Consider the following 27,971-nt stretch of genomic DNA (forward strand, 5'->3'; position numbering starts at 1 on the left):
AAACATATATAACTTGAAAACTAATACATGTGCCATAATACCGAGCGTGCCAGGATTCGAACCTGGAATCTTCTGATCCGTAGACAGACGCGTTATCCGTTGCGCCACACGCCCAGTTCAAAGTCGATGCGTTTGCCTATCACTCTTGACACGTATTGAAACAATCGAAATACATAGGAATTAAAAGTTAAATCATTTGAATTCTGGATATTCAGAATTTTGAATTATAGTATGCGTTGACTGTTTGACCGTTACGCTCGTCGGTCACAAGAGCGTTCATCGATGACAGTTTTGAGAAATGCAAATTTTGGAACCGCAGAAACTCCAGCCGATTCGTTTGATCTGTAGATGTTCACATGCTCATAGGTCCCTCAGTGTTCACCAATGACACGTGTGAGAAAATGAAACAGATTTGGGGATTCATATGACACATGTTTATCGCAGGTGAGTTGCTCTGTCGTAAAGTTGATGTTGTGATGAAAACAAACATTTATAACTTGAAAACTAATACATGTGCCACAATATCGAGCGTGCAAGGATTTGAGATTTGAAGCTGGAATCTTCTGATCCGTAGTCAGACGCGGTATCCGTTGAGCCACACGCCCTATTCGCCTTTGATGCGTTTGCCTAACACTCGTAACACGTATTGAAACAATCAAAATACATAGGAATTAAAAGTTAAGTCAATTGAATTCTGGATATGCAGAATTTTGAAGTATAGTATGCGTTGACTGTTTGGCCGTAACGCAAGTCGGTCACAATAGCGTTCATCGATGACAGTATTGAGACATGCAAATTTTGGAACCGCAGAAACTCCAGCCGATTCGTTTGATCTGTAGATGTTCCATGCTCAGAGGTCCCACCGGTGCTCACCAATGACAGGTGTGAGAATATGAAACAGATTTTGGAATTCATATGACACATGTTTATCGCAGGTGAGTTGCTGTGTCACAAAGTTGATGTTGTGATGAAAACAAACATATATAACTTGAAAACTAATACATGTGCCATAATACAGAGCGCGCCAGGATTCGAACCTGGAATCTTCTAATCCGTAGACAGACGCGTTATCCGTTGCGCCACACGCCCTGTTCGCGTTTGATGCGTTTGTCTATTACTCGTAACACGTAATGAAACAATCAAAATACATAGGAATTAAAAGTTAAGTCATTTGAATTCTGGATATTCAGAATTTTGAATTATAGTATGCGTTGACTGTTTGACCGTAACGCTCGTCGGTCACAAGAGCATTCATCGATGACAGTTTTGAGAAATGCAAATTTTGGAACCGCAGAAACTCCAGCCGATTCGTTTGATCTGTAGATGTTCACATGCTCATAGGTCCCTCCGGTGTTCACCAATGACACGTGTGAGAAAATGAAATAGATTTGGGGATTCATATGACACATGTTTATCGCAGGTGAGTTGCTCTGTCGTAAAGTTGATGTTGTGATGAAAACAAACATTTATAACTTGAAAACTAATGCATGAGCCATAATACCGAGCGTGCCAGGATTCGAACCTGGAATCTTCTGATCCATAGTCAGACGCGTTATCCGTTGCGCCACACGCCCTGTTCAAAGTCGACGCGTTTGCCTAATACTCGTGACACGTATTGAAACAATCGAAATACATATGACTTAAAAGTTAAGTCAATTGAATTCTGGATATGCAGAATTTTGAATTATAGTATTCGTTGACTGTTTGACCGTAACGCTCGTCGGTCACAAGAGCGTTCATCGACGACAGTTTTGAGAAATGCAAATTTTGGAACCGCAGAAACTCCAGCCGATTCGTTTGATCTGTAGATGTTCACATGCTCATAGGTCCCTCCGGTGTTCACCAATGACACGTGTGAGAAAATGAAACAGATTTGGGGATTCATATGACACATGTTTATCGCAGGTGAGTTGCTCTGTCGTAAAGTTGATGTTGTGATGAAAACAAACATTTATAACTTGAAAACTAATGCATGTGCCACAATATCGAGCGTGCCAGGATTTGAGATTTGAAGCTGGAATCTTCTGATCCGTAGTTAGACGCGTTATCCATTGCGCCACACGCCCTGTTCAAAGTCGATGCGTTTGCCTATCACTCGTGACACGTATTGAAACAATCGAAATACATATGACTTAAAAGTTAAGTCAATTGAATTCTGGATATTCAGAATTTTGAAGTATAGTTTGCGTTGACTGTTTGGCCGTAACGGTCGTCGGTCATAATTGCGTTCATCGATGACAATATTGAGACATGAAAATTTTGGAACGGCAGAAACTCCAGCCAATTCATTTTACCTGCAGATGTTCACATGCTCATTGGTCCCACCGGTGTTCATCAATGACACATGTGAGAAAATGAAACAGATTTTGGGATTCATATGACACATGTTTATCGCAGGTGAGTTGCTATGTCGCAAAGTTGATGTTGTGATGAAAACAAACATATATAACTTGAAAACTAATACATGTGCCAAAATAACGAGCGCGCCAGGATATGAACCTGGAATCTTCTGATCCGTAGACAGACGCGTTATCCGTTGCGCCACACGCCCTGATCGCGTTTGATGCGTTTGTCTATTACTCGTCACACGTAATGAAACAATCAAAATACATAGGAATTAAAAGTTAAGTCATTTGAATTCTGGATATTCAGAATTTTGAATTATAGTATGCGTTGACTGTTTGACCGTAACGCTCGTCGGTCACAAGAGCGTTCATCGATGACAGTTTTGAGAAATGCAAATTTTGCAACCGCAGAAACTCCAGCCAATTTATTTTACCTGCAGATGTTCACATGCTCATCGGTCCCACCGGTGTTCATCAATGACACATGTGAGAAAATGAAACAGATTTTGGGATTCATATGACACATGTTTATCGCAGGTGAGTTGCTCTGTCGTAAAGTTGATGTTGTGATGAAAACATACATATATAACTTGAAAACTAATACATGTGCCACAATATCGTGCGTGCCAGGATTTGAGATTTGAAGCTGGAATCTTCTGATCCGTAGTCAGACGAGGTATCCGTTGCGCCACACGCCCTGTTCGCCTTTGATGCGTTTGCCTAACACTCGTGACACGTATTGAAACAATCGAAATACATAGGAATTAAAAGTTAAGTCATTTGAATTCTGGATATTCAGAATTTTGAATTATAGTATGCGTTGACTGTTTGACCATAACGCTCGTCGGTCACAAGAGCGTTCATCGATGACAGTTTTGAAAAATGCAAATTTTGGAACCGCAGAAACTCCAGCCGATTCGTTTGATCTGTAGATGTTCACATGCTCATACGTCCCACCGGTGTTCACCAATGCCACGTGTGAGAAAATGAAACAGATTTGGGGATTCATATGACACATGTTTATCGCAGGTGAGTTGCTCTGTCGTAAAGATGATGTTGTGATAAAAACATACATATATAACTTGAAAACTAATACATGTGCCACAATATCGATCCTGCCAGGATTTGAGATTTGAAGCTGGAATCTTCTGATCCGTAGTCAGACGCGTTATCCGTTGCGCCACACGCCCTGTTCGCCTTTGATGCGTTTGCCTAACACTTGTGACACGTATTGAAACAATCGAAATACATATGACTTAAAAGTTAAGTCAATTGAATTCTGGATATTCAGAATTTTGAATTATAGTATGCGTTGACTGTTTGACCGTAACGCTCGTCGGTCACAAGAGCGTTCATCGACGACAGTTTTGAGAAATGCAAATTTTGGAACTGCAGAAACTCCAGCCGATTCGTTTGATCTGTAGATGTTCACATGCTCATAGGTCCCTCCGGTGTTCACCAATGACACGTGTGAGAAAATGAAACAGATTTGGGGATTCATATGACACGTGTTTATCGCAGGTGAGTTGCTCTGTCGAAAAGTTGATGTTGTGATGAAAACAAACATTTATAACTTGAAAACTAATGCATAATACCGAGCGTACCAGGATTCGAACCTGGAATCTTCTGATCCGTAGTCAGACGCCTTATCCGTTGCGCCACACGCCCTGTTCGAAGTCGATGCGTTTGCCTATCACTCGTGACACGTATTGAAACAATCGAAATACATATGACTTAAAAGTTAAGTCAATTGAATTCTGGATACTCAGAATTTTGAAGTATAGTTTGCGCTGACTGTTTGGTCGTAACGGTCGTCGGTCACAATTGCGTTCATCGATGACAGAATTGAGACATGAAAATTTTGGAACGGCAGAAACTCCAGCCAATTCATTTTACCTGCAGATGTTCACATGCTCATCGGTCCCACCGGTGTTCATCATTGACATATGTGAGAAAATGAAACAGATTTTGGGATTCATATGACATATGTTTATCGCAGGTGAGTTGCTCTGTCGTAAAGTTGATGTTGTGATGAAAACATACATATATAACTTGAAAACTAATACATGTGCCACAATATCGAGCGTGCCAGGATTTGAGATTTGAAGCTGGAATCTTCTGATCCGTACTCAGACGCGGTATCCGTTGCGCCACACGCCCTGTTCGCCTTTGATGCGTTTGCCTAACACTCGTGACACGTATTGAAACAATCAAAATACATAGGAATTAAAAGTTAAGTCAATTGAATTCTGGATATTCAGAAGTTTGAATTATAGTATGCGTTGACTGTTTGACCGTAACGCTCGTCGGTCACAAGAGCGTTCATCGACGACAGTTTTGAGAACTGCAAATTTTGGAACTGCAGAAACTCCAGCCGATTCGTTTGATCTGTAGATGTTCACATGCTCATAGGTCCCTCCGGTGTTCACCAATGACACGTGTGAGAAAATGAAACAGATTTGGGGATTCATATGACACGTGTTTATCGCAGGTGAGTTGCTCTGTCGAAAAGTTGATGTTGTGATGAAAACAAACATTTATAACTTGAAAACTAATGCATAATACCGAGCGTACCAGGATTCGAACCTGGAATCTTCTGATCCGTAGTCAGACGCCTTATCCGTTGCGCCACACGCCCTGTTCGAAGTCGATGCGTTTGCCTATCACTCGTGATACGTATTGAAACAATCGAAATACATATGACTTAAAAGTTAAGTCAATTGAATTCTGAATATGCAGAATTTTGAAGTATAGTATGCGTTGACTGTTTGGCCGTAACGCTCGTCGGTCACAATAGCGTTCATCGATGACAGTATTGAGACATGCAAATTTTGGAAAGGCAGAAACTCCAGCCAATTCATTTTACCTGCAGATGTTCACATGCTCATTGGTCCCACCAGTGTTCATCAATGACACATGTGAGAAAATGAAACAGATTTTGGGATTCATATGACATATGTTTATCGCAGGTGAGTTGCTCTGTCGTAAAGTTGATGTTGTGATGAAAACATACATATATAAGTTGAAAACTAATACACGTGCCATAATACCGAGCGTGCCAGGATTCGAACCTGGAATCTTCCAATCCGTAGTCAGACGCGTTATCCGTTGCGCCACACGCCCTGTTCGCCTTTGATGCGTTTGCCTAACACTTGTGACACGTATTGAAACAATCGAAATACATATGACTTAAAAGTTAAGTCAATTGAATTCTGGATATTCAGAATTTTGAAGTATAGTTTGCGTTGACTGTTTGGCCGTAACGGTCGTCGGTCATAATTGCGTTCATCGATGACAATATTGAGACATGAACATTTTGGAACCGCAGAAACTCCAGCCAATTCATTTTACCTGCAGATGTTCACATGCTCATCGGTCCCACTGGTGTTCATCAATGACACCGGTGAGAAAAGGAAACAGATTTTGGGATTCTCATGACATATGTTTATCGCAGGTGAGTTGCTCTGTCGTAAAGTTGATGTTGTGATGAAAACATACATATATAACTTGAAAACTAATACATGTGCCACAATATCGAGCGTGCCAGGATTTGAGATTTGAAGCTGGAATCTTCTGATCCGTAGTTAGACGCGTTATCCATTGCGCCACACGCCCTGTTCAAAGTCGATGCGTTTGCCTATCACTCGTGACACGTATTGAAACAATCGAAATACATATGACTTAAAAGTTAAGTCAATTGAATTCTGGATACTCAGAATTTTGAAGTATAGTTTGCGTTGACTGTTTGGTCGTAACGGTCGTCGGTCACAATTGCGTTCATCGATGACAGAATTGAGACATGAAAATTTTGGAACGGCAGAAACTCCAGCCAATTCATTTTACCTGCAGATATTCACATGCTCATCGGTCCCACCAGTGTTCATCATTGACACATGTGAGAAAATGAAACAGATTTTGGATTCATATGACACATGTTTATCGCAGGTGAGTTGCTATGTCGCGAAGTTGATGTTGTGATGAAAACAAACATATATAACTTGAAAACTAATACATGTGCCAAAATAACGAGCGCGCCAGGATATGAACCTGGAATCTTCTGATCCGTAGACAGACGCGTTATCCGTTGCGCCACACGCCCTGATCGCGTTTGATGCGTTTGTCTATTACTCGTAACACGTAATGAAACAATCAAAATACATAGGAATTAAAAGTTAAGTCATTTGAATTCTGGATATTCAGAATTTTGAATTATAGTATGCGTTGACTGTTTGACCGTAACGCTCGTCGGTCACAAGAGCGTTCATCGATGACAGTTTTGAGAAATGCAAATTTTGCAACCGCAGAAACTCCAGCCAATTTATTTTACCTGCAGATGTTCACATGCTCATCGGTCCCACCGGTGTTCATCAATGACACATGTGAGAAAATGAAACAGATTTTGGGATTCATATGACACATGTTTATCGCAGGTGAGTTGCTCTGTCGTAAAGTTGATGTTGTGATGAAAACATATATATATATAACTTGAAAACTAATACATGTGCCACAATATCGTGCGTGCCAGGATTTGAGATTTGAAGCTGGAATCTTCTGATCCGTAGTCAGACGAGGTATCCGTTACGCCACACGCCCTGTTCGCCTTTGATGCGTTTGCCTAACACTCGTGACACGTATTGAAACAATCGAAATACATAGGAATTAAAAGTTAAGTCATTTGAATTCTGGATATTCAGAATTTTGAATTATAGTATGCGTTGACTGTTTGACCATAACGCTCGTCGGTCACAAGAGCGTTCATCGATGACAGAATTGAGACATGCAAATTTTGGAACCGCAGAAACTCCAGCCGATTCGTTTGATCTGTAGATGTTCACATGCTCATACGTCCCACCGGTGTTCACCAATGCCACGTGTGAGAAAATGAAACAGATTTGGGGATTCATATGACACATGTTTATCGCAGGTCAGTTGCTCTGTCGTAAAGATGATGTTGTGATAAAAACATACATATATAACTTGAAAACTAATACATGTGCCACAATATCGATCCTGCCAGGATTTGAGATTTGAAGCTGGAATCTTCTGATCCGTAGTCAGACGCGGTATCCGTTGCGCCACACGCCCTGTTCGCCTTTGATGCGTTTGCCTAACACTCGTGACACGTATTGAAACAATCAAAATACATAGGAATTAAAAGTTAAGTCAATTGAATTCTGAATATGCAGAATTTTGAAGTATAGTATGCGTTGACTGTTTGGCCGTAACGCTCGTCGGTCACAATAGCGTTCATCGATGACAGTATTGAGACATGCAAATTTTGCAAAGGCAGAAACTCCAGCCAATTCATTTTACCTGCAGATGTTCACATGCTCATTGGTCCCACCGGTGTTCATCAATGACACATGTGAGAAAATGAAACAGATTTTGGGATTCATATGACATATGTTTATCGCAGGTGAGTTGCTCTGTCGTAAAGTTGATGTTGTGATGAAAACATACATATATAAGTTGAAAACTAATACACGTGCCATAATACCGAGCGTGCCAGGATTCGAACCTGGAATCTTCTGATCCGTAGTCAGACGCGTTATCCGTTGCGCCACACGCCCTGTTCGCCTTTGATGCGTTTGCCTAACACTTGTGACACGTATTGAAACAATCGAAATACATATGACTTAAAAGTTAAGTCAATTGAATTCTGGATATTCAGAATTTTGAATTATAGTATGCGTTGACTGTTTGACCGTAACGCTCGTCGGTCACAAGAGCGTTCATCGACGACAGTTTTGAGAAATGCAAATTTTGGAACTGCAGAAACTCCAGCCGATTCGTTTGATCTGTAGATGTTCACATGCTCATAGGTCCCTCCGGTGTTCACCAATGACACGTGTGAGAAAATGAAACAGATTTGGGGATTCATATGACACGTGTTTATCGCAGGTGAGTTGCTCTGTCGAAAAGTTGATGTTGTGATGAAAACAAACATTTATAACTTGAAAACTAATGCATAATACCGAGCGTACCAGGATTCGAACCTGGAATCTTCTGATCCGTAGTCAGACGCCTTATCCGTTGCGCCACACGCCCTGTTCGAAGTCGATGCGTTTGCCTATCACTCGTGACACGTATTGAAACAATCGAAATACATATGACTTAAAAGTTAAGTCAATTGAATTCTGGATACTCAGAATTTTGAAGTATAGTTTGCGCTGACTGTTTGGTCGTAACGGTCGTCGGTCACAATTGCGTTCATCGATGACAGAATTGAGACATGAAAATTTTGGAACCGCAGAAACTCCAGCCGATTCGTTTGATCTGTAGATGTTCACATGCTCATAGGTCCCTCCGGTGTTCACCAATGACACGTGTGAGAAAATGAAACAGATTTGGGGATTCATATGACACATGTTTATCGCAGGTGAGTTGCTCTGTCGTAAAGTTGATGTTGTGATGAAAACAAACATTTATAACTTGAAAACTAATGCATGTGCCACAATATCGAGCGTGCCAGGATTTGAGATTTGAAGCTGGAATCTTCTGATCCGTAGTTAGACGCGTTATCCATTGCGCCACACGCCCTGTTCAAAGTCGATGCGTTTGCCTATCACTCGTGACACGTATTGAAACAATCGAAATACATATGACTTAAAAGTTAAGTCAATTGAATTCTGGATACTCAGAATTTTGAAGTATAGTTTGCGTTGACTGTTTGGTCGTAACGGTCGTCGGTCACAATTGCGTTCATCGATGACAGAATTGAGACATGCAAATTTTGGAACCGCAGAAACTCCAGCCGATTCGTTTGATCTGTAGATGTTCACATGCTCATACGTCCCACCGGTGTTCACCAATGCCACGTGTGAGAAAATGAAACAGATTTGGGGATTCATATGACACATGTTTATCGCAGGTCAGTTGCTCTGTCGTAAAGATGATGTTGTGATAAAAACATACATATATAACTTGAAAACTAATACATGTGCCACAATATCGATCCTGCCAGGATTTGAGATTTGAAGCTGGAATCTTCTGATCCGTAGTCAGACGCGGTATCCGTTGCGCCACACGCCCTGTTCGCCTTTGATGCGTTTGCCTAACACTCGTGACACGTATTGAAACAATCAAAATACATAGGAATTAAAAGTTAAGTCAATTGAATTCTGAATATGCAGAATTTTGAAGTATAGTATGCGTTGACTGTTTGGCCGTAACGCTCGTCGGTCACAATAGCGTTCATCGATGACAGTATTGAGACATGCAAATTTTGCAAAGGCAGAAACTCCAGCCAATTCATTTTACCTGCAGATGTTCACATGCTCATTGGTCCCACCGGTGTTCATCAATGACACATGTGAGAAAATGAAACAGATTTTGGGATTCATATGACATATGTTTATCGCAGGTGAGTTGCTCTGTCGTAAAGTTGATGTTGTGATGAAAACATACATATATAAGTTGAAAACTAATACACGTGCCATAATACCGAGCGTGCCAGGATTCGAACCTGGAATCTTCTGATCCGTAGTCAGACGCGTTATCCGTTGCGCCACACGCCCTGTTCGCCTTTGATGCGTTTGCCTAACACTTGTGACACGTATTGAAACAATCGAAATACATATGACTTAAAAGTTAAGTCAATTGAATTCTGGATATTCGGAATTTTGAATTATAGTATGCGTTGACTGTTTGACCGTAACGCTCGTCGGTCACAAGAGCGTTCATCGACGACAGTTTTGAGAAATGCAAATTTTGGAACTGCAGAAACTCCAGCCGATTCGTTTGATCTGTAGATGTTCACATGCTCATAGGTCCCTCCGGTGTTCACCAATGACACGTGTGAGAAAATGAAACAGATTTGGGGATTCATATGACACGTGTTTATCGCAGGTGAGTTGCTCTGTCGAAAAGTTGATGTTGTGATGAAAACAAACATTTATAACTTGAAAACTAATGCATAATACCGAGCGTACCAGGATTCGAACCTGGAATCTTCTGATCCGTAGTCAGACGCCTTATCCGTTGCGCCACACGCCCTGTTCGAAGTCGATGCGTTTGCCTATCACTCGTGACACGTATTGAAACAATCGAAATACATATGACTTAAAAGTTAAGTCAATTGAATTCTGGATACTCAGAATTTTGAAGTATAGTTTGCGCTGACTGTTTGGTCGTAACGGTCGTCGGTCACAATTGCGTTCATCGATGACAGAATTGAGACATGAAAATTTTGGAACCGCAGAAACTCCAGCCGATTCGTTTGATCTGTAGATGTTCACATGCTCATAGGTCCCTCCGGTGTTCACCAATGACACGTGTGAGAAAATGAAACAGATTTGGGGATTCATATGACACATGTTTATCGCAGGTGAGTTGCTCTGTCGTAAAGTTGATGTTGTGATGAAAACAAACATTTATAACTTGAAAACTAATGCATGTGCCACAATATCGAGCGTGCCAGGATTTGAGATTTGAAGCTGGAATCTTCTGATCCGTAGTTAGACGCGTTATCCATTGCGCCACACGCCCTGTTCAAAGTCGATGCGTTTGCCTATCACTCGTGACACGTATTGAAACAATCGAAATACATATGACTTAAAAGTTAAGTCAATTGAATTCTGGATACTCAGAATTTTGAAGTATAGTTTGCGTTGACTGTTTGGTCGTAACGGTCGTCGGTCACAATTGCGTTCATCGATGACAGAATTGAGACATGCAAATTTTGGAACCGCAGAAACTCCAGCCGATTCGTTTGATCTGTAGATGTTCACATGCTCATACGTCCCACCGGTGTTCACCAATGCCACGTGTGAGAAAATGAAACAGATTTGGGGATTCATATGACACATGTTTATCGCAGGTCAGTTGCTCTGTCGTAAAGATGATGTTGTGATAAAAACATACATATATAACTTGAAAACTAATACATGTGCCACAATATCGATCCTGCCAGGATTTGAGATTTGAAGCTGGAATCTTCTGATCCGTAGTCAGACGCGGTATCCGTTGCGCCACACGCCCTGTTCGCCTTTGATGCGTTTGCCTAACACTCGTGACACGTATTGAAACAATCAAAATACATAGGAATTAAAAGTTAAGTCAATTGAATTCTGAATATGCAGAATTTTGAAGTATAGTATGCGTTGACTGTTTGGCCGTAACGCTCGTCGGTCACAATAGCGTTCATCGATGACAGTATTGAGACATGCAAATTTTGCAAAGGCAGAAACTCCAGCCAATTCATTTTACCTGCAGATGTTCACATGCTCATTGGTCCCACCGGTGTTCATCAATGACACATGTGAGAAAATGAAACAGATTTTGGGATTCATATGACATATGTTTATCGCAGGTGAGTTGCTCTGTCGTAAAGTTGATGTTGTGATGAAAACATACATATATAAGTTGAAAACTAATACACGTGCCATAATACCGAGCGTGCCAGGATTCGAACCTGGAATCTTCTGATCCGTAGTCAGACGCGTTATCCGTTGCGCCACACGCCCTGTTCGCCTTTGATGCGTTTGCCTAACACTTGTGACACGTATTGAAGCAATCGAAATACATATGACTTAAAAGTTAAGTCAATTGAATTCTGGATATTCGGAATTTTGAATTATAGTATGCGTTGACTGTTTGACCGTAACGCTCGTCGGTCACAAGAGCGTTCATCGACGACAGTTTTGAGAAATGCAAATTTTGGAACTGCAGAAACTCCAGCCGATTCGTTTGATCTGTAGATGTTCACATGCTCATAGGTCCCTCCGGTGTTCACCAATGACACGTGTGAGAAAATGAAACAGATTTGGGGATTCATATGACACGTGTTTATCGCAGGTGAGTTGCTCTGTCGAAAAGTTGATGTTGTGATGAAAACAAACATTTATAACTTGAAAACTAATGCATAATACCGAGCGTACCAGGATTCGAACCTGGAATCTTCTGATCCGTAGTCAGACGCCTTATCCGTTGCGCCACACGCCCTGTTCGAAGTCGATGCGTTTGCCTATCACTCGTGACACGTATTGAAACAATCGAAATACATATGACTTAAAAGTTAAGTCAATTGAATTCTGGATACTCAGAATTTTGAAGTATAGTTTGCGCTGACTGTTTGGTCGTAACGGTCGTCGGTCACAATTGCGTTCATCGATGACAGAATTGAGACATGAAAATTTTGGAACCGCAGAAACTCCAGCCGATTCGTTTGATCTGTAGATGTTCACATGCTCATAGGTCCCTCCGGTGTTCACCAATGACACGTGTGAGAAAATGAAACAGATTTGGGGATTCATATGACACATGTTTATCGCAGGTGAGTTGCTCTGTCGTAAAGTTGATGTTGTGATGAAAACAAACATTTATAACTTGAAAACTAATGCATAATACCGAGCGTACCAGGATTCTAACCTGGAATCTTCTGATCCGTAGTCAGACGCCTTATCCGTTGCGCCACACGCCCTGTTCGAAGTCGATGCGTTTGCCTATCACTCGTGACACGTATTGAAACAATCGAAATACATATGACTTAAAAGTTAAGTCAATTGAATTCTGGATACTCAGAATTTTGAAGTATAGTTTGCGTTGACTGTTTGGTCGTAACGGTCGTCGGTCACAATTGCGTTCATCGATGACAGAATTGAGACATGAAAATTTTGGAACGGCAGAAAATCCAGCCAATTCATTTTACCTGCAGATGTTCACATGCTCATCGGTCCCACCGGTGTTCATCATTGACATATGTGAGAAAATGAAACAGATTTTGGGATTCATATGACATATGTTTATCGCAGGTGAGTTGCTCTGTCGTAAAGTTGATGTTGTGATGAAAACATACATATATAACTTGAAAACTAATACATGTGCCACAATATCGAGCGTGCCAGGATTTGAGATTTGAAGCTGGAATCTTCTGATCCGTACTCAGACGCGGTATCCGTTGCGCCACACGCCCTGTTCGCCTTTGATGCGTTTGCCAAACACTCGTGACACGTATTGAAACAATAAAAATACATTTGATTTAAAAGTTAAGTCAATTGAATTCTGGATATGCAGAATTTTGAAGTATAGTATGCGTTGACTGTTTGGCCGTAACGCTCGTCGGTCACAATAGCGTTCATCGATGACAGTATTGAGACATGCACATTTTGGAAAGGCAGAAACTCCAGCCAATTCATTTTACCTGCAGATGTTCACATGCTCATTGGTCCCACCAGTGTTCATCAATGACACATGTGAGAAAATGAAACAGATTTTGGGATTCATATGACATATGTTTATCGCAGGTGAGTTGCGCTATCGTAAAGTTGATGTTGTGATGAAAACATACATATATAAGTTGAAAACTAATACACGTGCCATAATACCGAGCGTGCCAGGATTCGAACCTGGAATCTTCTGATCCGTAGTCAGACGCGTTATCCGTTGCGCCACACGCCCTGTTCGCCTTTGATGCGTTTGCCTAACACTTGTGACACGTATTGAAACAATCGAAATACATATGACTTAAAAGTTAAGTCAATTGAATTCTGGATATTCAGAATTTTGAATTATAGTATGCGTTGACTGTTTGACCGTAACGCTCGTCAGTCACAAGAGCGTTCATCGACGACAGTTTTGAGAAATGCAAATTTTGGAACTGCAGAAACTCCAGCCGATTCGTTTGATCTGTAGATGTTCACATGCTCATAGGTCCCTCCGGTGTTCACCAATGACACGTGTGAGAAAATGAAACAGATTTGGGGATTCATATGACACGTGTTTATCGCAGGTGAGTTGTTCTGTCGAAAAGTTGATGTTGTGATGAAAACAAACATTTATAACTTGAAAACTAATGCATAATACCGAGCGTACCAGGATTCTAACCTGGAATCTTCTGATCCGTAGTCAGACGCCTTATCCGTTGCGCCACACGCCCTGTTCGAAGTCGATGCGTTTGCCTATCACTCGTGACACGTATTGAAACAATCGAAATACATATGACTTAAAAGTTAAGTCAATTGAATTCTGGATACTCAGAATTTTGAAGTATAGTTTGCGTTGACTGTTTGGTCGTAACGGTCGTCGGTCACAATTGCGTTCATCGATGACAGAATTGAGACATGAAAATTTTGGAACGGCAGAAACTCCAGCCAATTCATTTTACCTGCAGATGTTCACATGCTCATCGGTCCCACCGGTGTTCATCATTGACATATGTGAGAAAATGAAACAGATTTTGGGATTCATATGACATATGTTTATCGCAGGTGAGTTGCTCTGTCGTAAAGTTGATGTTGTGATGAAAACATACATATATAACATGAAAACTAATACATGTGCCAAAATATCGAGCGTGCCAGGATTTGAGATTTGAAGCTGGAATCTTCTGATCCGTACTCAGACGCGGTATCCGTTGCGCCACACGCCCTGTTCGCCTTTGATGCGTTTGCCAAACACTCGTGACACGTATTGAAACAATCAAAATACATAGGAATTAAAAGTTAAGTCAATTGAATTCTGGATATGTAGAATTTTGAAGTATAGTATGCGTTGACTGTTTGGCTGTAACGCAAGTCGGTCACAATAGCGTTCATCGATGACAGTATTGAGACATGCAAATTTTGGAACCGCAGAAACTCCAGCCGATTCGTTTGATCTGTAGATGTTCACATGCTCAGAGGTCCCACCGGTGCTCACCAATGGCAGGTGTGAGAATATGAAACAGATTTTGGAATTCATATGACACATGTTTATCGCAGGTGAGTTGCTGATCCGTAGTCAGACGCGTTATCCGTTGCGCCACACGCCCTGTTCGCGTTTCATGCGTTTGTCTATTACTCGTAGCAAGTAATGAAACAATCGAAATACATAAGAATTAAAAGTTAAGTCAATTGAATTCTGGATATTCAGAATTTTGAATTATAGTATGCGTTGACTGATTGACAGTAACGCTCGTCGGTCACAAGAGCGTCCATCGATGACAGTTTTGAGAAATGCAAATTTTTTAACCGCAGAAACTCCAGCCGATTCGTTTGATCTGTAGATGTTCACATGCTCATAGGTCCCTCCCGTGTTCAATAATGACACGTGTGAGAAAATGAAACATATTTGGGGATTCATATGACACATGTTTATCGCAGGTGAGTTGCTCTGTCGTAAAGTTGATGTTGTGATGAAAACAAACATTTATAACTTGAAAACTAATGCATAATACCGAGCGTACCAGGATTCGAACCTGGAATCTTCTGATCCGTAGTCAGACGCGTTATCCGTTGCGCCACACGCCCTGTTCGCCTTTGATACGTTTGCCTATCAGTCGTGATACGTATTGAAACAATCAAAATACATTTGATTTAAAAGTTAAGTCAATTGAATTCTGGATATTCAGAATTTTGAAGTATAGTTTGCGTTGAGTGTTTGGCCGAAACGCTTGTCGGTCGCAATTGCGTTCATCGATGACAGTATTGAGACATGACAATTTTGGAACGGCAGAAACTTCAGCCAATTCATTTTACCTGCAGATGTTCACATGCTCATCGGTCCCACTTGTGTTCATCAATGACACAGGTGAGAAAATGAAACAGATTTTGGGATTCTCATGACATATGTTTATCGCAGGTGAGTTGCTCTGTCGTAAAGTTGATGTTGCGATGAAAACATACATATATAACTTGAAAACTAATACATGTGCGATAATATCGAGCGTGCCAGGAATTGGGATTTGAACCTGGAATCTTCTGATCCGTAGTCAGACGCGGTATCCGTTGCGCCACACGCCCTGTTCATGTTCGATGCGTTTGCCTAACACTCGTGACACGTATTGAAACAATCGAAGTACGTAGGGCTTAAAAGTTAAGTCAATTGAATTCTGGATATTCAGAATTTTGAATTATAGTATGCGTTGAGTGTTTGGCCGTAACGCTCGTCGGTCACAATTGCGTTCATCGATGACAGTATTGAGACATGAACATTTTGGAACCGCAGAAACTCCAGCCAATTCATTTTACCTGCAGATGTTCACATGCTCATCGGTCCCACTGGTGTTCATCAATGACACAGGTGAGAAAAGGAAACAGATTTTGTGATTCTCATGACATATGTTTATCGCATTTGAGTTGCTCTGTCGTAAAGTTGATGTTGTGATGAAAACATACATATATAACTTGAAAACTAATACATGTGCCATAATATCAAGCGTGCCAGGATTTGAACCTGGAATCTTCTGATATGTAGTCAAACGCGTTATCCGTTGCGCCACACGCCCTGTTCGCCTTTGATGCGTTTGCCTAACAGTCGTGATACATATTGAAACAATAAAAATACATTTGATTTAAAAGTTAAGTCAATTGAATTCTGGATATGCAGAATTTTGAAGTATAGTATGCGTTGACTGTTTGGCCGTAACGCTCGTCGGTCACAATAGCGTTCATCGATGACAGTATTGAGACATGCAAATTTTGGAAAGGCAGAAACTCCAGCCAATTCATTTTACCTGCAGATGTTCACATGCTCATTGGTCCCACCAGTGTTCATCAATGACACATGTGAGAAAATGAAACAGATTTTGGGATTCATATGACATATGTTTATCGCAGGTGAGTTGCTCTGTCGTAAAGTTGATGTTGTGATGAAAACATACATATATAAGTTGAAAACTAATATACGTGCCATAATACCGAGCGTGCCAGGATTCGAACCTGGAATCTTCCAATCCGTAGTCAGACGCGTTATCCGTTGCGCCACACGCCCTGTTCGCCTTTGATGCGTTTGCCTAACACTTGTGACACGTATTGAAACAATCGAAATACATATGACTTAAAAGTTAAGTCAATTGAATTCTGGATATTCAGAATTTTGAAGTATAGTTTGCGTTGACTGTTTGGCCGTAACGGTCGTCGGTCATAATTGCGTTCATCGATGACAATATTGAGACATGAACATTTTGGAACCGCAGAAACTCCAGCCAATTCATTTTACCTGCAGATGTTCACATGCTCATCGGTCCCACTGGTGTTCATCAATGACACCGGTGAGAAAAGGAAACAGATTTTGGGATTCTCATGACATATGTTTATCGCAGGTGAGTTGCTCTGTCGTAAAGTTGATGTTGTGATGAAAACATACATATATAACTTGAAAACTAATACATGTGCCATAATATCAAGCGTGCCAAGATTTGAACCTGGAATCTTCTGATATGTAGTCAAACGCGTTATCCGTTGCGCCACACGCCCTGTTCGCCTTTGATGCGTTTGCCTAACAGTCGTGATACGTATTGAAACAATAAAAATGCATTTGATTTAAAAGTTAAGTCAATTGAATTCTGGATATGCAGAATTTTGAAGTATAGTATGCGTTGACTGTTTGGCCGTAACGCTCGTCGGTCACAATAGCGTTCATCGATGACAGTATTGAGACATGCACATTTTGGAAAGGCAGAAACTCCAGCCAATTCATTTTACCTGCAGATGTTCACATGCTCATTGGTCCCACCAGTGTTCATCAATGACACATGTGAGAAAATGAAACAGATTTTGGGATTCATATGACATATGTTTATCGCAGGTGAGTTGCTCTGTCGTAAAGTTGATGTTGTGATGAAAACATACATATATAAGTTGAAAACTAATACACGTGCCATAATACCGAGCGTGCCAGGATTCGAACCTGGAATCTTCTGATCCGTAGTCAGACGCGTTATCCGTTGCGCCACACGCCCTGTTCGCCTTTGATGCGTTTGCCTAACACTTGTGACACGTATTGAAACAATCGAAATACATATGACTTAAAAGTTAAGTCAATTGAATTCTGGATATTCGGAATTTTGAATTATAGTATGCGTTGACTGTTTGACCGTAACGCTCGTCGGTCACAAGAGAGTTCATCGACGACAGTTTTGAGAAATGCAAATTTTGGAACTGCAGAAACTCCAGCCGATTCGTTTGATCTGTAGATGTTCACATGCTCATAGGTCCCTCCGGTGTTCACCAATGACACGTGTGAGAAAATGAAACAGATTTGGGGATTCATATGACACGTGTTTATCGCAGGTGAGTTGCTCTGTCGAAAAGTTGATGTTGTGATGAAAACAAACATTTATAACTTGAAAACTAATGCATAATACCGAGCGTACCAGGATTCGAACCTGGAATCTTCTGATCCGTAGTCAGACGCCTTATCCGTTGCGCCACACGCCCTGTTCGATGTCGATGCGTTTGCCTATCACTCGTGACACGTATTGAAACAATCGAAATACATATGACTTAAAAGTTAAGTCAATTGAATTCTGGATACTCAGAATTTTGAAGTATAGTTTGCGCTGACTGTTTGGTCGTAACGGTCGTCGGTCACAATTGCGTTCATCGATGACAGAATTGAGACATGAAAATTTTGGAACGGCAGAAAATCCAGCCAAATCATTTTACCTGCAGATGTTCACATGCTCATCGGTCCCACCGGTGTTCATCATTGACATATGTGAGAAAATGAAACAGATTTTGGGATTCATATGACATATGTTTATCGCAGGTGAGTTGCTCTGTCGTAAAGTTGATGTTGTGATGAAAACATACATATATAACTTGAAAACTAATACATGTGCCACAATATCGAGCGTGCCATGATTTGAGATTTGAAGCTGGAATCTTCTGATCCGTACTCAGACGCGGTATCCGTTGCGCCACACGCCCTGTTCGCCTTTGATGCGTTTGCCAAACACTCGTGACACGTATTGAAACAATAAAAATACATTTGATTTAAAAGTTAAGTCAATTGAATTCTGGATATGCAGAATTTTGAAGTATAGTATGCGTTGACTGTTTGGCCGTAACGCTCGTCGGTCACAATAGCGTTCATCGATGACAGTATTGAGACATGCACATTTTGGAAAGGCAGAAACTCCAGCCAATTCATTTTACCTGCAGATGTTCACATGCTCATTGGTCCCACCAGTGTTCATCAATGACACATGTGAGAAAATGAAACAGATTTTGGGATTCATATGACATATGTTTATCGCAGGTGAGTTGCGCTATCGTAAAGTTGATGATGTGATGAAAACATACATATATAAGTTGAAAACTAATACACGTGCCATAATACCGAGCGTGCCAGGATTCGAACCTGGAATCTTCTGATCCGTAGTCAGACGCGTTATCCGTTGCGCCACACGCCCTGTTCGCCTTTGATGCGTTTGCCTAACACTTGTGACACGTATTGAAACAATCGAAATACATATGACTTAAAAGTTAAGTCAATTGAATTCTGGATATTCAGAATTTTGAATTATAGTATGCGTTGACTGTTTGACCGTAACGCTCGTCAGTCACAAGAGCGTTCATCGACGACAGTTTTGAGAAATGCAAATTTTGGAACTGCAGAAACTCCAGCCGATTCGTTTGATCTGTAATGTTCACATGCTCATAGGTCCCTCCGGTGTTCACCAATGACACGTGTGAGAAAATGAAACAGATTTGGGGATTCATATGACACATGTTTATCGCAGGTGAGTTGCTCTGTCGAAAAGTTGATGTTGTGATGAAAACAAACATTTATAACTTGAAAACTAATGCATAATACCGAGCGTACCAGGATTCTACCCTGGAATCTTCTGATCCGTAGTCAGACGCCTTATCCGTTGCGCCACACGCCCTGTTCGAAGTCGATGCGTTTGCCTATCACTCGTGACACGTATTGAAACAATCGAAATACATATGACTTAAAAGTTAAGTCAATTGAATTCTGGATACTCAGAATTTTGAAGTATAGTTTGCGTTGACTGTTTGGTCGTAACGGTCGTCGGTCACAATTGCGTTCATCGATGACAGAATTGAGACATGAAAATTTTGGAACGGCAGAAACTCCAGCCAATTCATTTTACCTGCAGATGTTCACATGCTCATCGGTCCCACCGGTGTTCATCATTGACATATGTGAGAAAATGAAACAGATTTTGGGATTCATATGACATATGTTTATCGCAGGTGAGTTGCTCTGTCGTAAAGTTGATGTTGTGATGAAAACATACATATATAACTTGAAAACTAATACATGTGCCACAATATCGAGCGTGCCAGGATTTGAGATTTGAAGCTGGAATCTTCTGATCCGTACTCAGACGCGGTATCCGTTGCGCCACACGCCCTGTTCGCCTTTGATGCGTTTGCCAAACACTCGTGACACGTATTGAAACAATCAAAATACATAGGAATTAAAAGTTAAGTCAATTGAATTCTGGATATGTAGAATTTTGAAGTATAGTATGCGTTGACTGTTTGGCTGTAACGCAAGTCGGTCACAATAGCGTTCATCGATGACAGTATTGAGACATGCAAATTTTGGAACCGCAGAAACTCCAGCCGATTCGTTTGATCTGTAGATGTTCACATGCTCAGAGGTCCCACCGGTGCTCACCAATGGCAGGTGTGAGAATATGAAACAGATTTTGGAATTCATATGACACATGTTTATCGCAGGTGAGTTGCTGATCCGTAGTCAGACGCGTTATCCGTTGCGCCACACGCCCTGTTCGCGTTTGATGCGTTTGTCTATTACTCGTAGCAAGTAATGAAACAATCGAAATACATAAGAATTAAAAGTTAAGTCAATTGAATTCTGGATATTCAGAATTTTGAATTATAGTATGCGTTGACTGATTGACAGTAACGCTCGTCGGTCACAAGAGCGTCCATCGATGACAGATTTGAGAAATGCAAATTTTGGAACCGCAGAAACTCCAGCCGATTCGTTTGATCTGTAGATGTTCACATGCTCATAGGTCCCTCCCGTGTTCACCAATCACACGTGTGAGAAAATGAAACATATTTGGGGATTCATATGACACATGTTTATCGCAGGTGAGTTGCTCTGTCGTAAAGTTGATGTTGTGATGAAAACAAACATTTATAACTTGAAAACTAATGCATAATACCGAGCGTACCAGGATTCGAACCTGGAATCTTCTGATCCGTAGTCAGACGCGTTATCCGTTGCGCCACACACCCTGTTCGCCTTTGATACGTTTGCCTAACAGTCGTGATACGTATTGAAACAATCAAAATACATTTGATTTAAAAGTTAAGTCAATTGAATTCTGGATATTCAGAATTTTGAAGTATAGTTTGCGTTGAGTGTTTGGCCGAAACGCTTGTCGGTCGCAATTGCGTTCATCGATGACAGTATTGAGACATGACAATTTTGGAACGGCAGAAACTTCAGCCAATTCATTTTACCTGCAGATGTTCACATGCTCAACGGTCCCACTTGTGTTCATCAATGACACAGGTGAGAAAATGAAAAAGATTTTGGGATTCTCATGACATATGTTTATCGCAGGTGAGTTGCTCTGTCGTAAAGTTGATGTTGCGATGAAAACATACATATATAACTTGAAAACTAATACATGTGCGATAATATCGAGCGTGCCAGGAATTGGGATTTGAACCTGGAATCTTCTGATCCGTAGTCAGACGCGGTATCCGTTGCGCCACACGCCCTGTTCATGTTCGATGCGTTTGCCTAACACTCGTGACACGTATTGAAACAATCGAAGTACGTAGGGCTTAAAAGTTAAGTCAATTGAATTCTGGATATTCAGAATTTTGAATTATAGTATGCGTTGAGTGTTTGGCCGTAACGCTCGTCGGTCACAATTGCGTTCATCGATGACAGTATTGAGACATGAACATTTTGGAACCGCAGAAACTCCAGCCAATTCATTTTACCTGCAGATGTTCACATGCTCATCGGTCCCACTGGTGTTCATCAATGACACAGGTGAGAAAAGGAAACAGATTTTGTGATTCTCATGACATATGTTTATCGCATTTGAGTTGCTCTGTCGTAAAGTTGATGTTGTGATGAAAACATACATATATAACTTGAAAACTAATACATGTGCCATAATATCAAGCGTGCCAGGATTTGAACCTGGAATCTTCTGATATGTAGTCAAACGCGTTATCCGTTGCGCCACACGCCCTGTTCGCCTTTGATGCGTTTGCCTAACAGTCGTGATACATATTGAAACAATAAAAATACATTTGATTTAAAAGTTAAGTCAATTGAATTCTGGATATGCAGAATTTTGAAGTATAGTATGCGTTGACTGTTTGGCCGTAACGCTCGTCGGTCACAATAGCGTTCATCGATGACAGTATTGAGACATGCACATTTTGGAAAGGCAGAAACTCCAGCCAATTCATTTTACCTGCAGATGTTCACATGCTCATTGGTCCCACCAGTGTTCATCAATGACACATGTGAGAAAATGAAACAGATTTTGGGATTCATATGACATATGTTTATCGCAGGTGAGTTGCTCTGTCGTAAAGTTGATGTTGTGATGAAAACATACATATATAAGTTGAAAACTAATATACGTGCCATAATACCGAGCGTGCCAGGATTCGAACCTGGAATCTTCCAATCCGTAGTCAGACGCGTTATCCGTTGCGCCACACGCCCTGTTCGCCTTTGATGCGTTTGCCTAACACTTGTGACACGTATTGAAACAATCGAAATACATATGACTTAAAAGTTAAGTCAATTGAATTCTGGATATTCAGAATTTTGAAGTATAGTTTGCGTTGACTGTTTGGCCGTAACGGTCGTCGGTCATAATTGCGTTCATCGATGACAATATTGAGACATGAACATTTTGGAACCGCAGAAACTCCAGCCAATTCATTTTACCTGCAGATGTTCACATGCTCATCGGTCCCACTGGTGTTCATCAATGACAAAGGTGAGAAAAGGAAACAGATTTTGTGATTCTCATGACATATGTTTATCGCATTTGAGTTGCTCTGTCGTAAAGTTGATGTTGTGATGAAAACATACATATATAACTTGAAAACTAATAAATGTGCCATAATATCAAGCGTGCCAGGATTTGAACCTGGAATCTTCTGATATGTAGTCAAACGCGTTATCCGTTGCGCCACGCGCCCTGTTCGCCTTTGATGCGTTTGCCTAACAGTCGTGATACGTATTGAAACAATAAAAATACATTTGATTTAAAAGTTAAGTCAATTGAATTCTGGATATGCAGAATTTTGAAGTATAGTATGCGTTGACTGTTTGGCCGTAACGCTCGTCGGTCACAATAGCGTTCATCGATGACAGTATTGAGACATGCACATTTTGGAAAGGCAGAAACTCCAGCCAATTCATTTTACCTGCAGATGTTCACATGCTCATTGGTCCCACCAGTGTTCATCAATGACACATGTGAGAAAATGAAACAGATTTTGGGATTCATATGACATATGTTTATCGCAGGTGAGTTGCTCTGTCGTAAAGTTGATGTTGTGATGAAAACATACATATATAAGTTGAAAACTAATACACGTGCCATAATACCGAGCGTGCCAGGATTCGAACCTGGAATCTTCTGATCCGTAGTCAGACGCGTTATCCGTTGCGCCACACGCCCTGTTCGCCTTTGATGCGTTTGCCTAACACTTGTGACACGTATTGAAACAATCGAAATACATATGACTTAAAAGTTAAGTCAATTGAATTCTGGATATTCAGAATTTTGAAGTATAGTTTGCGTTGACTGTTTGGCCGTAACGGTCGTCGGTCATAATTGCGTTCATCGATGACAATATTGAGACATGAACATTTTGGAACCGCAGAAACTCCAGCCAATTCATTTTACCTGCAGATGTTCACATGCTCATCGGTCCCACTGGTGTTCATCAATGACACCGGTGAGAAAAGGAAACAGATTTTGGGATTCTCATGACATATGTTTATCGCAGGTGAGTTGCTCTGTCGTAAAGTTGATGTTGTGATGAAAACATACATATATAACTTGAAAACTAATACATGTGCCCTAATATCGAGCGTGCCAAATTTTGAACCTGGAATCTTCTGATCCGTAGTCAGACGCGATATCCGTTGTGCCACACGCCCTGCTCACCTTTGATGCGTTTGCCTAACACTCGTGACACATATTGAAACAATCGAAATACATAGGAATTAAAAGTTAAGTCAATTGAATTCTAGATATTCTGAATTTTGAATTATAGTATGCGTTGACTGTTTGGCCGTAACGCTCGACGATCACAATAGCGTTCATCGATGACAGTTTTGAGACATGCAAACTTTGGAATGGCAGAAACTCCAGCCGATTCATTTGACCTGCAGATGCTCACATGCTCATCGGTCCCATTGGTGTTCACCAATGACAGGTGTGAGAAAATGAAACAGATATTGGGATTCTTATGACACATGTTTATCGAAGGTGAGTTGCTCTATCGTAAAGTTGATGTTGTAATGAAAACATACATATATAACTTGAAAACTAATACATGTGCCCTAATATCGAAGGTGCCAAGATTTGAACCTGGAATCTTCTGATCCGTAGTCAGACGCGTTATCCGTTGCGCCACACGCCCTGTTCGCCTTTGATGCGTTTGCCTAAAACTTGTGACACGTATTGAAACAATCGAAATACATATGACTTAAAAGTTAAGTCAATTGAATTCTGGATATTCAGAATTTTGAAGTATAGTTTGCGTTGACTGTTTGGCCGTAACGGTCGTCGGTCATAATTGCGTTCATCGATGACAATATTGAGACATGAAAATTTTGGAACGGCAGAAACTCCAGCCAATTCATTTTACCTGCAGATGTTCACATGCTCATTGGTCCCACCGGTGTTCATCAATGACACATGTGAGAAAATGAAACAGATTTTGGGATTCATATGACATATGTTTATCGCAAAGTCGTAAAGTTGATGTTGTGATGAAAACAAACATATATAACTTGAAAACGAATACATGTGCCATAATACCGAGGGTGCCAGGATTCGAACCTGGAATCTTCTGATCCGTAGTCAGACGCGTTATCCGTTGCGCCACACGCCCTGTTCGCGTTTGATGCGTTTGTCTAATACTCGTAACACGTAATGAAACAATCGAAATACATAGGAATTAAAAGTTAAGTCAATTGAATTTTGGATATTCAGAATTTTGAATTATAGTATGCGTTGACTGTTTGACCGTAACGCTCGTCGGTCACAAGAGCGTTCATCGACGACAGTTTTGAGAAATGCAAATTTTGGAACTGCAGAAACTCCAGCCGATTCGTTTGATCTGTAGATGTTCACATGCTCATAGGTCCCTCCGGTGTTCACCAATGACACGTGTGAGAAAATGAAACAGATTTGGGGATTCATATGACACGTGTTTATCGCAGGTGAGTTGCTCTGTCGAAAAGTTGATGTTGTGATGAAAACAAACATTTATAACTTGAAAACTAATGCATAATATCGAGCGTACCAGGATTCGAACCTGGAATCTTCTGATCCGTAGTCAGACGCCTTATCCATTGCGCCACACACCCTGTTCAAAGTGGATGCGTTTGCATATCACTCGTGATACATATTGAAACAATCAAAATACATAGGAATTAAAAGTTAAGTCAATTGAATTCTGGATATGTAGAATTTTGAATTATAGTATGCGTTGACTGTTTGGCTGTAACGCAAGTCGGTCACAATAGCGTTCATCGATGACAGTATTGAGAAATGCAAATTTTGGAACCGCAGAAACTCCAGCCGATTCGTTTGATCTGTAGATGTTCACATGCTCAGAGGTCCCACCGGTGCTCACCAATGGCAGGTGTGAGAATATGAAACAGATTTTGGAATTCATATGACACATGTTTATCGCAGGTGAGTTGCTGATCCGTAGTCAGACGCGTTATCCGTTGCGCCACACGCCCTGTTCGCGTTTGATGCGTTTGTCTATTACTCGTAGCAAGTAATGAAACAATCGAAATACATAGGAATTAAAAGTTAAGTCATTTGAATTCTGCATATTCAGAATTTTGAATTTTGTATGCGTTGACTGTTTGACCGTAACGCTCGTCGGTCACAAGAGCGTCCATCGATGACAGTTTTGAGAAATGACAATTTTGGAACGGCAGAAACTCCAGCCAATTCATTTTACCTGCAGATGTTCACATGCTCATCGGTCCCACTTGTGTTCATCAATGACACAGGTGAGAAAATGAAACAGATTTTGGGATTCTCATGACATATGTTTATCGCAGGTGAGTTGCTCTGTCGTAAAGTTGATGTTGTGATGAAAACATACATATATAACTTGAAAACTAATACATGTGCGATAATATCAAGCGTGGCAGGAATTGGGATTTGAACCAGGAATCTTCTGATCCGTAGTCAGACGCGGTATCCGTTGCGCCACACGCCCTGTTCATGTTCGATGCGTTTGCCTAATACTCGTGACACGTATTGAAACAATCGAAGTACGTAGGACTTAAAAGTTAAGTCAATTGAATTCTGGATATTCAGAATTTTGAAGTATAGTTTGCGTTGACTGTTTGGCCGTAACGGTCGTCGGTCATAATTGCGTTCATCGATGACAATATTGAGACATGAACATTTTGGAACCGCAGAAACTCCAGCCAATTCATTTTACCTGCAGATGTTCACATGCTCATCGGTCCCACTGGTGTTCATCAATGACACCGGTGAGAAAAGGAAACAGATTTTGGGATTCTCATGACATATGTTTATCGCAGGTGAGTTGCTCTGTCGTAAAGTTGATGTTGTGATGAAAACATACATATATAACTTGAAAACTAATACATGTGCCCTAATATCGAGCGTGCCAAATTTTGAACCTGGAATCTTCTGATCCGTAGTCAGACGCGATATCCGTTGTGCCACACGCCCTGCTCACCTTTGATGCGTTTGCCTAACACTCGTGACACATATTGAAACAATCGAAATACATAGGAATTAAAAGTTAAGTCAATTGAATTCTAGATATTCTGAATTTTGAATTATAGTATGCGTTGACTGTTTGGCCGTAACGCTCGACGATCACAATAGCGTTCATCGATGACAGTTTTGAGACATGCAAACTTTGGAATGGCAGAAACTCCAGCCGATTCATTTGACCTGCAGATGCTCACATGCTCATCGGTCCCATTGGTGTTCACCAATGACAGGTGTGAGAAAATGAAACAGATATTGGGATTCTTATGACACATGTTTATCGAAGGTGAGTTGCTCTATCGTAAAGTTGATGTTGTAATGAAAACATACATATATAACTTGAAAACTAATACATGTGCCCTAATATCGAAGGTGCCAAGATTTGAACCTGGAATCTTCTGATCCGTAGTCAGACGCGTTATCCGTTGCGCCACACGCCCTGTTCGCCTTTGATGCGTTTGCCTAAAACTTGTGACACGTATTGAAACAATCGAAATACATATGACTTAAAAGTTAAGTCAATTGAATTCTGGATATTCAGAATTTTGAAGTATAGTTTGCGTTGACTGTTTGGCCGTAACGGTCGTCGGTCATAATTGCGTTCATCGATGACAATATTGAGACATGAAAATTTTGGAACGGCAGAAACTCCAGCCAATTCATTTTACCTGCAGATGTTCACATGCTCATTGGTCCCACCGGTGTTCATCAATGACACATGTGAGAAAATGAAACAGATTTTGGGATTCATATGACATATGTTTATCGCAAAGTCGTAAAGTTGATGTTGTGATGAAAACAAACATATATAACTTGAAAACGAATACATGTGCCATAATACCGAGGGTGCCAGGATTCGAACCTGGAATCTTCTGATCCGTAGTCAGACGCGTTATCCGTTGCGCCACACGCCCTGTTCGCGTTTGATG

General features: G+C 40.9%; 26 non-coding genes across 26 annotated transcripts; all 26 read right to left on the minus strand.

Annotated features, from left to right (window-relative positions):
* Positions 1–41: 41 nt before the first annotated feature.
* On the minus strand, positions 42–114 carry TRNAR-ACG (transfer RNA arginine (anticodon ACG)). The gene has a single exon. It is a non-coding gene; the product is annotated as a tRNA-Arg (tRNA).
* Positions 115–1,016: 902 nt separating this feature from the next.
* Positions 1,017–1,089, minus strand: TRNAR-ACG (transfer RNA arginine (anticodon ACG)). The gene has a single exon. It is a non-coding gene; the product is annotated as a tRNA-Arg (tRNA).
* A 412-nt stretch (positions 1,090–1,501) lies between these two features.
* Positions 1,502–1,574, minus strand: TRNAH-AUG (transfer RNA histidin (anticodon AUG)). Its single transcript has one exon. It is a non-coding gene; the product is annotated as a tRNA-His (tRNA).
* A 2,366-nt stretch (positions 1,575–3,940) lies between these two features.
* Positions 3,941–4,013, minus strand: TRNAR-ACG (transfer RNA arginine (anticodon ACG)). The gene has a single exon. It is a non-coding gene; the product is annotated as a tRNA-Arg (tRNA).
* Positions 4,014–4,910: 897 nt separating this feature from the next.
* Positions 4,911–4,983, minus strand: TRNAR-ACG (transfer RNA arginine (anticodon ACG)). Its single transcript has one exon. It is a non-coding gene; the product is annotated as a tRNA-Arg (tRNA).
* Positions 4,984–5,395: 412 nt separating this feature from the next.
* On the minus strand, positions 5,396–5,468 carry TRNAR-ACG (transfer RNA arginine (anticodon ACG)). The gene has a single exon. It is a non-coding gene; the product is annotated as a tRNA-Arg (tRNA).
* Positions 5,469–7,842: 2,374 nt separating this feature from the next.
* Positions 7,843–7,915, minus strand: TRNAR-ACG (transfer RNA arginine (anticodon ACG)). Its single transcript has one exon. It is a non-coding gene; the product is annotated as a tRNA-Arg (tRNA).
* Positions 7,916–8,320: 405 nt separating this feature from the next.
* TRNAR-ACG (transfer RNA arginine (anticodon ACG)) lies at positions 8,321–8,393 on the minus strand. The gene has a single exon. It is a non-coding gene; the product is annotated as a tRNA-Arg (tRNA).
* Positions 8,394–9,789: 1,396 nt separating this feature from the next.
* TRNAR-ACG (transfer RNA arginine (anticodon ACG)) lies at positions 9,790–9,862 on the minus strand. The gene has a single exon. It is a non-coding gene; the product is annotated as a tRNA-Arg (tRNA).
* Positions 9,863–10,267: 405 nt separating this feature from the next.
* Positions 10,268–10,340, minus strand: TRNAR-ACG (transfer RNA arginine (anticodon ACG)). The gene has a single exon. It is a non-coding gene; the product is annotated as a tRNA-Arg (tRNA).
* A 1,396-nt stretch (positions 10,341–11,736) lies between these two features.
* Positions 11,737–11,809, minus strand: TRNAR-ACG (transfer RNA arginine (anticodon ACG)). The gene has a single exon. It is a non-coding gene; the product is annotated as a tRNA-Arg (tRNA).
* Positions 11,810–12,214: 405 nt separating this feature from the next.
* On the minus strand, positions 12,215–12,287 carry TRNAR-ACG (transfer RNA arginine (anticodon ACG)). The gene has a single exon. It is a non-coding gene; the product is annotated as a tRNA-Arg (tRNA).
* Positions 12,288–13,669: 1,382 nt separating this feature from the next.
* Positions 13,670–13,742, minus strand: TRNAR-ACG (transfer RNA arginine (anticodon ACG)). The gene has a single exon. It is a non-coding gene; the product is annotated as a tRNA-Arg (tRNA).
* A 1,756-nt stretch (positions 13,743–15,498) lies between these two features.
* Positions 15,499–15,571, minus strand: TRNAR-ACG (transfer RNA arginine (anticodon ACG)). Its single transcript has one exon. It is a non-coding gene; the product is annotated as a tRNA-Arg (tRNA).
* A 412-nt stretch (positions 15,572–15,983) lies between these two features.
* TRNAR-ACG (transfer RNA arginine (anticodon ACG)) lies at positions 15,984–16,063 on the minus strand. The gene has a single exon. It is a non-coding gene; the product is annotated as a tRNA-Arg (tRNA).
* Positions 16,064–16,960: 897 nt separating this feature from the next.
* TRNAR-ACG (transfer RNA arginine (anticodon ACG)) lies at positions 16,961–17,033 on the minus strand. Its single transcript has one exon. It is a non-coding gene; the product is annotated as a tRNA-Arg (tRNA).
* An 897-nt stretch (positions 17,034–17,930) lies between these two features.
* Positions 17,931–18,003, minus strand: TRNAR-ACG (transfer RNA arginine (anticodon ACG)). Its single transcript has one exon. It is a non-coding gene; the product is annotated as a tRNA-Arg (tRNA).
* A 405-nt stretch (positions 18,004–18,408) lies between these two features.
* Positions 18,409–18,481, minus strand: TRNAR-ACG (transfer RNA arginine (anticodon ACG)). Its single transcript has one exon. It is a non-coding gene; the product is annotated as a tRNA-Arg (tRNA).
* Positions 18,482–19,385: 904 nt separating this feature from the next.
* Positions 19,386–19,458, minus strand: TRNAR-ACG (transfer RNA arginine (anticodon ACG)). The gene has a single exon. It is a non-coding gene; the product is annotated as a tRNA-Arg (tRNA).
* A 1,755-nt stretch (positions 19,459–21,213) lies between these two features.
* Positions 21,214–21,286, minus strand: TRNAR-ACG (transfer RNA arginine (anticodon ACG)). Its single transcript has one exon. It is a non-coding gene; the product is annotated as a tRNA-Arg (tRNA).
* Positions 21,287–21,698: 412 nt separating this feature from the next.
* TRNAR-ACG (transfer RNA arginine (anticodon ACG)) lies at positions 21,699–21,778 on the minus strand. Its single transcript has one exon. It is a non-coding gene; the product is annotated as a tRNA-Arg (tRNA).
* An 897-nt stretch (positions 21,779–22,675) lies between these two features.
* TRNAR-ACG (transfer RNA arginine (anticodon ACG)) lies at positions 22,676–22,748 on the minus strand. The gene has a single exon. It is a non-coding gene; the product is annotated as a tRNA-Arg (tRNA).
* An 897-nt stretch (positions 22,749–23,645) lies between these two features.
* On the minus strand, positions 23,646–23,718 carry TRNAR-ACG (transfer RNA arginine (anticodon ACG)). The gene has a single exon. It is a non-coding gene; the product is annotated as a tRNA-Arg (tRNA).
* Positions 23,719–25,089: 1,371 nt separating this feature from the next.
* On the minus strand, positions 25,090–25,162 carry TRNAR-ACG (transfer RNA arginine (anticodon ACG)). The gene has a single exon. It is a non-coding gene; the product is annotated as a tRNA-Arg (tRNA).
* Positions 25,163–25,567: 405 nt separating this feature from the next.
* TRNAR-ACG (transfer RNA arginine (anticodon ACG)) lies at positions 25,568–25,640 on the minus strand. The gene has a single exon. It is a non-coding gene; the product is annotated as a tRNA-Arg (tRNA).
* Positions 25,641–27,883: 2,243 nt separating this feature from the next.
* Positions 27,884–27,956, minus strand: TRNAR-ACG (transfer RNA arginine (anticodon ACG)). The gene has a single exon. It is a non-coding gene; the product is annotated as a tRNA-Arg (tRNA).
* Positions 27,957–27,971: the final 15 nt, after the last annotated feature.

The sequence above is a fragment of the Saccoglossus kowalevskii genome, chromosome 6, assembly GCF_978046115.1.
Source record: "Saccoglossus kowalevskii chromosome 6, keSacKowa6.1, whole genome shotgun sequence".
NCBI classification, from domain to species: Eukaryota; Metazoa; Hemichordata; class Enteropneusta; family Harrimaniidae; genus Saccoglossus; species Saccoglossus kowalevskii.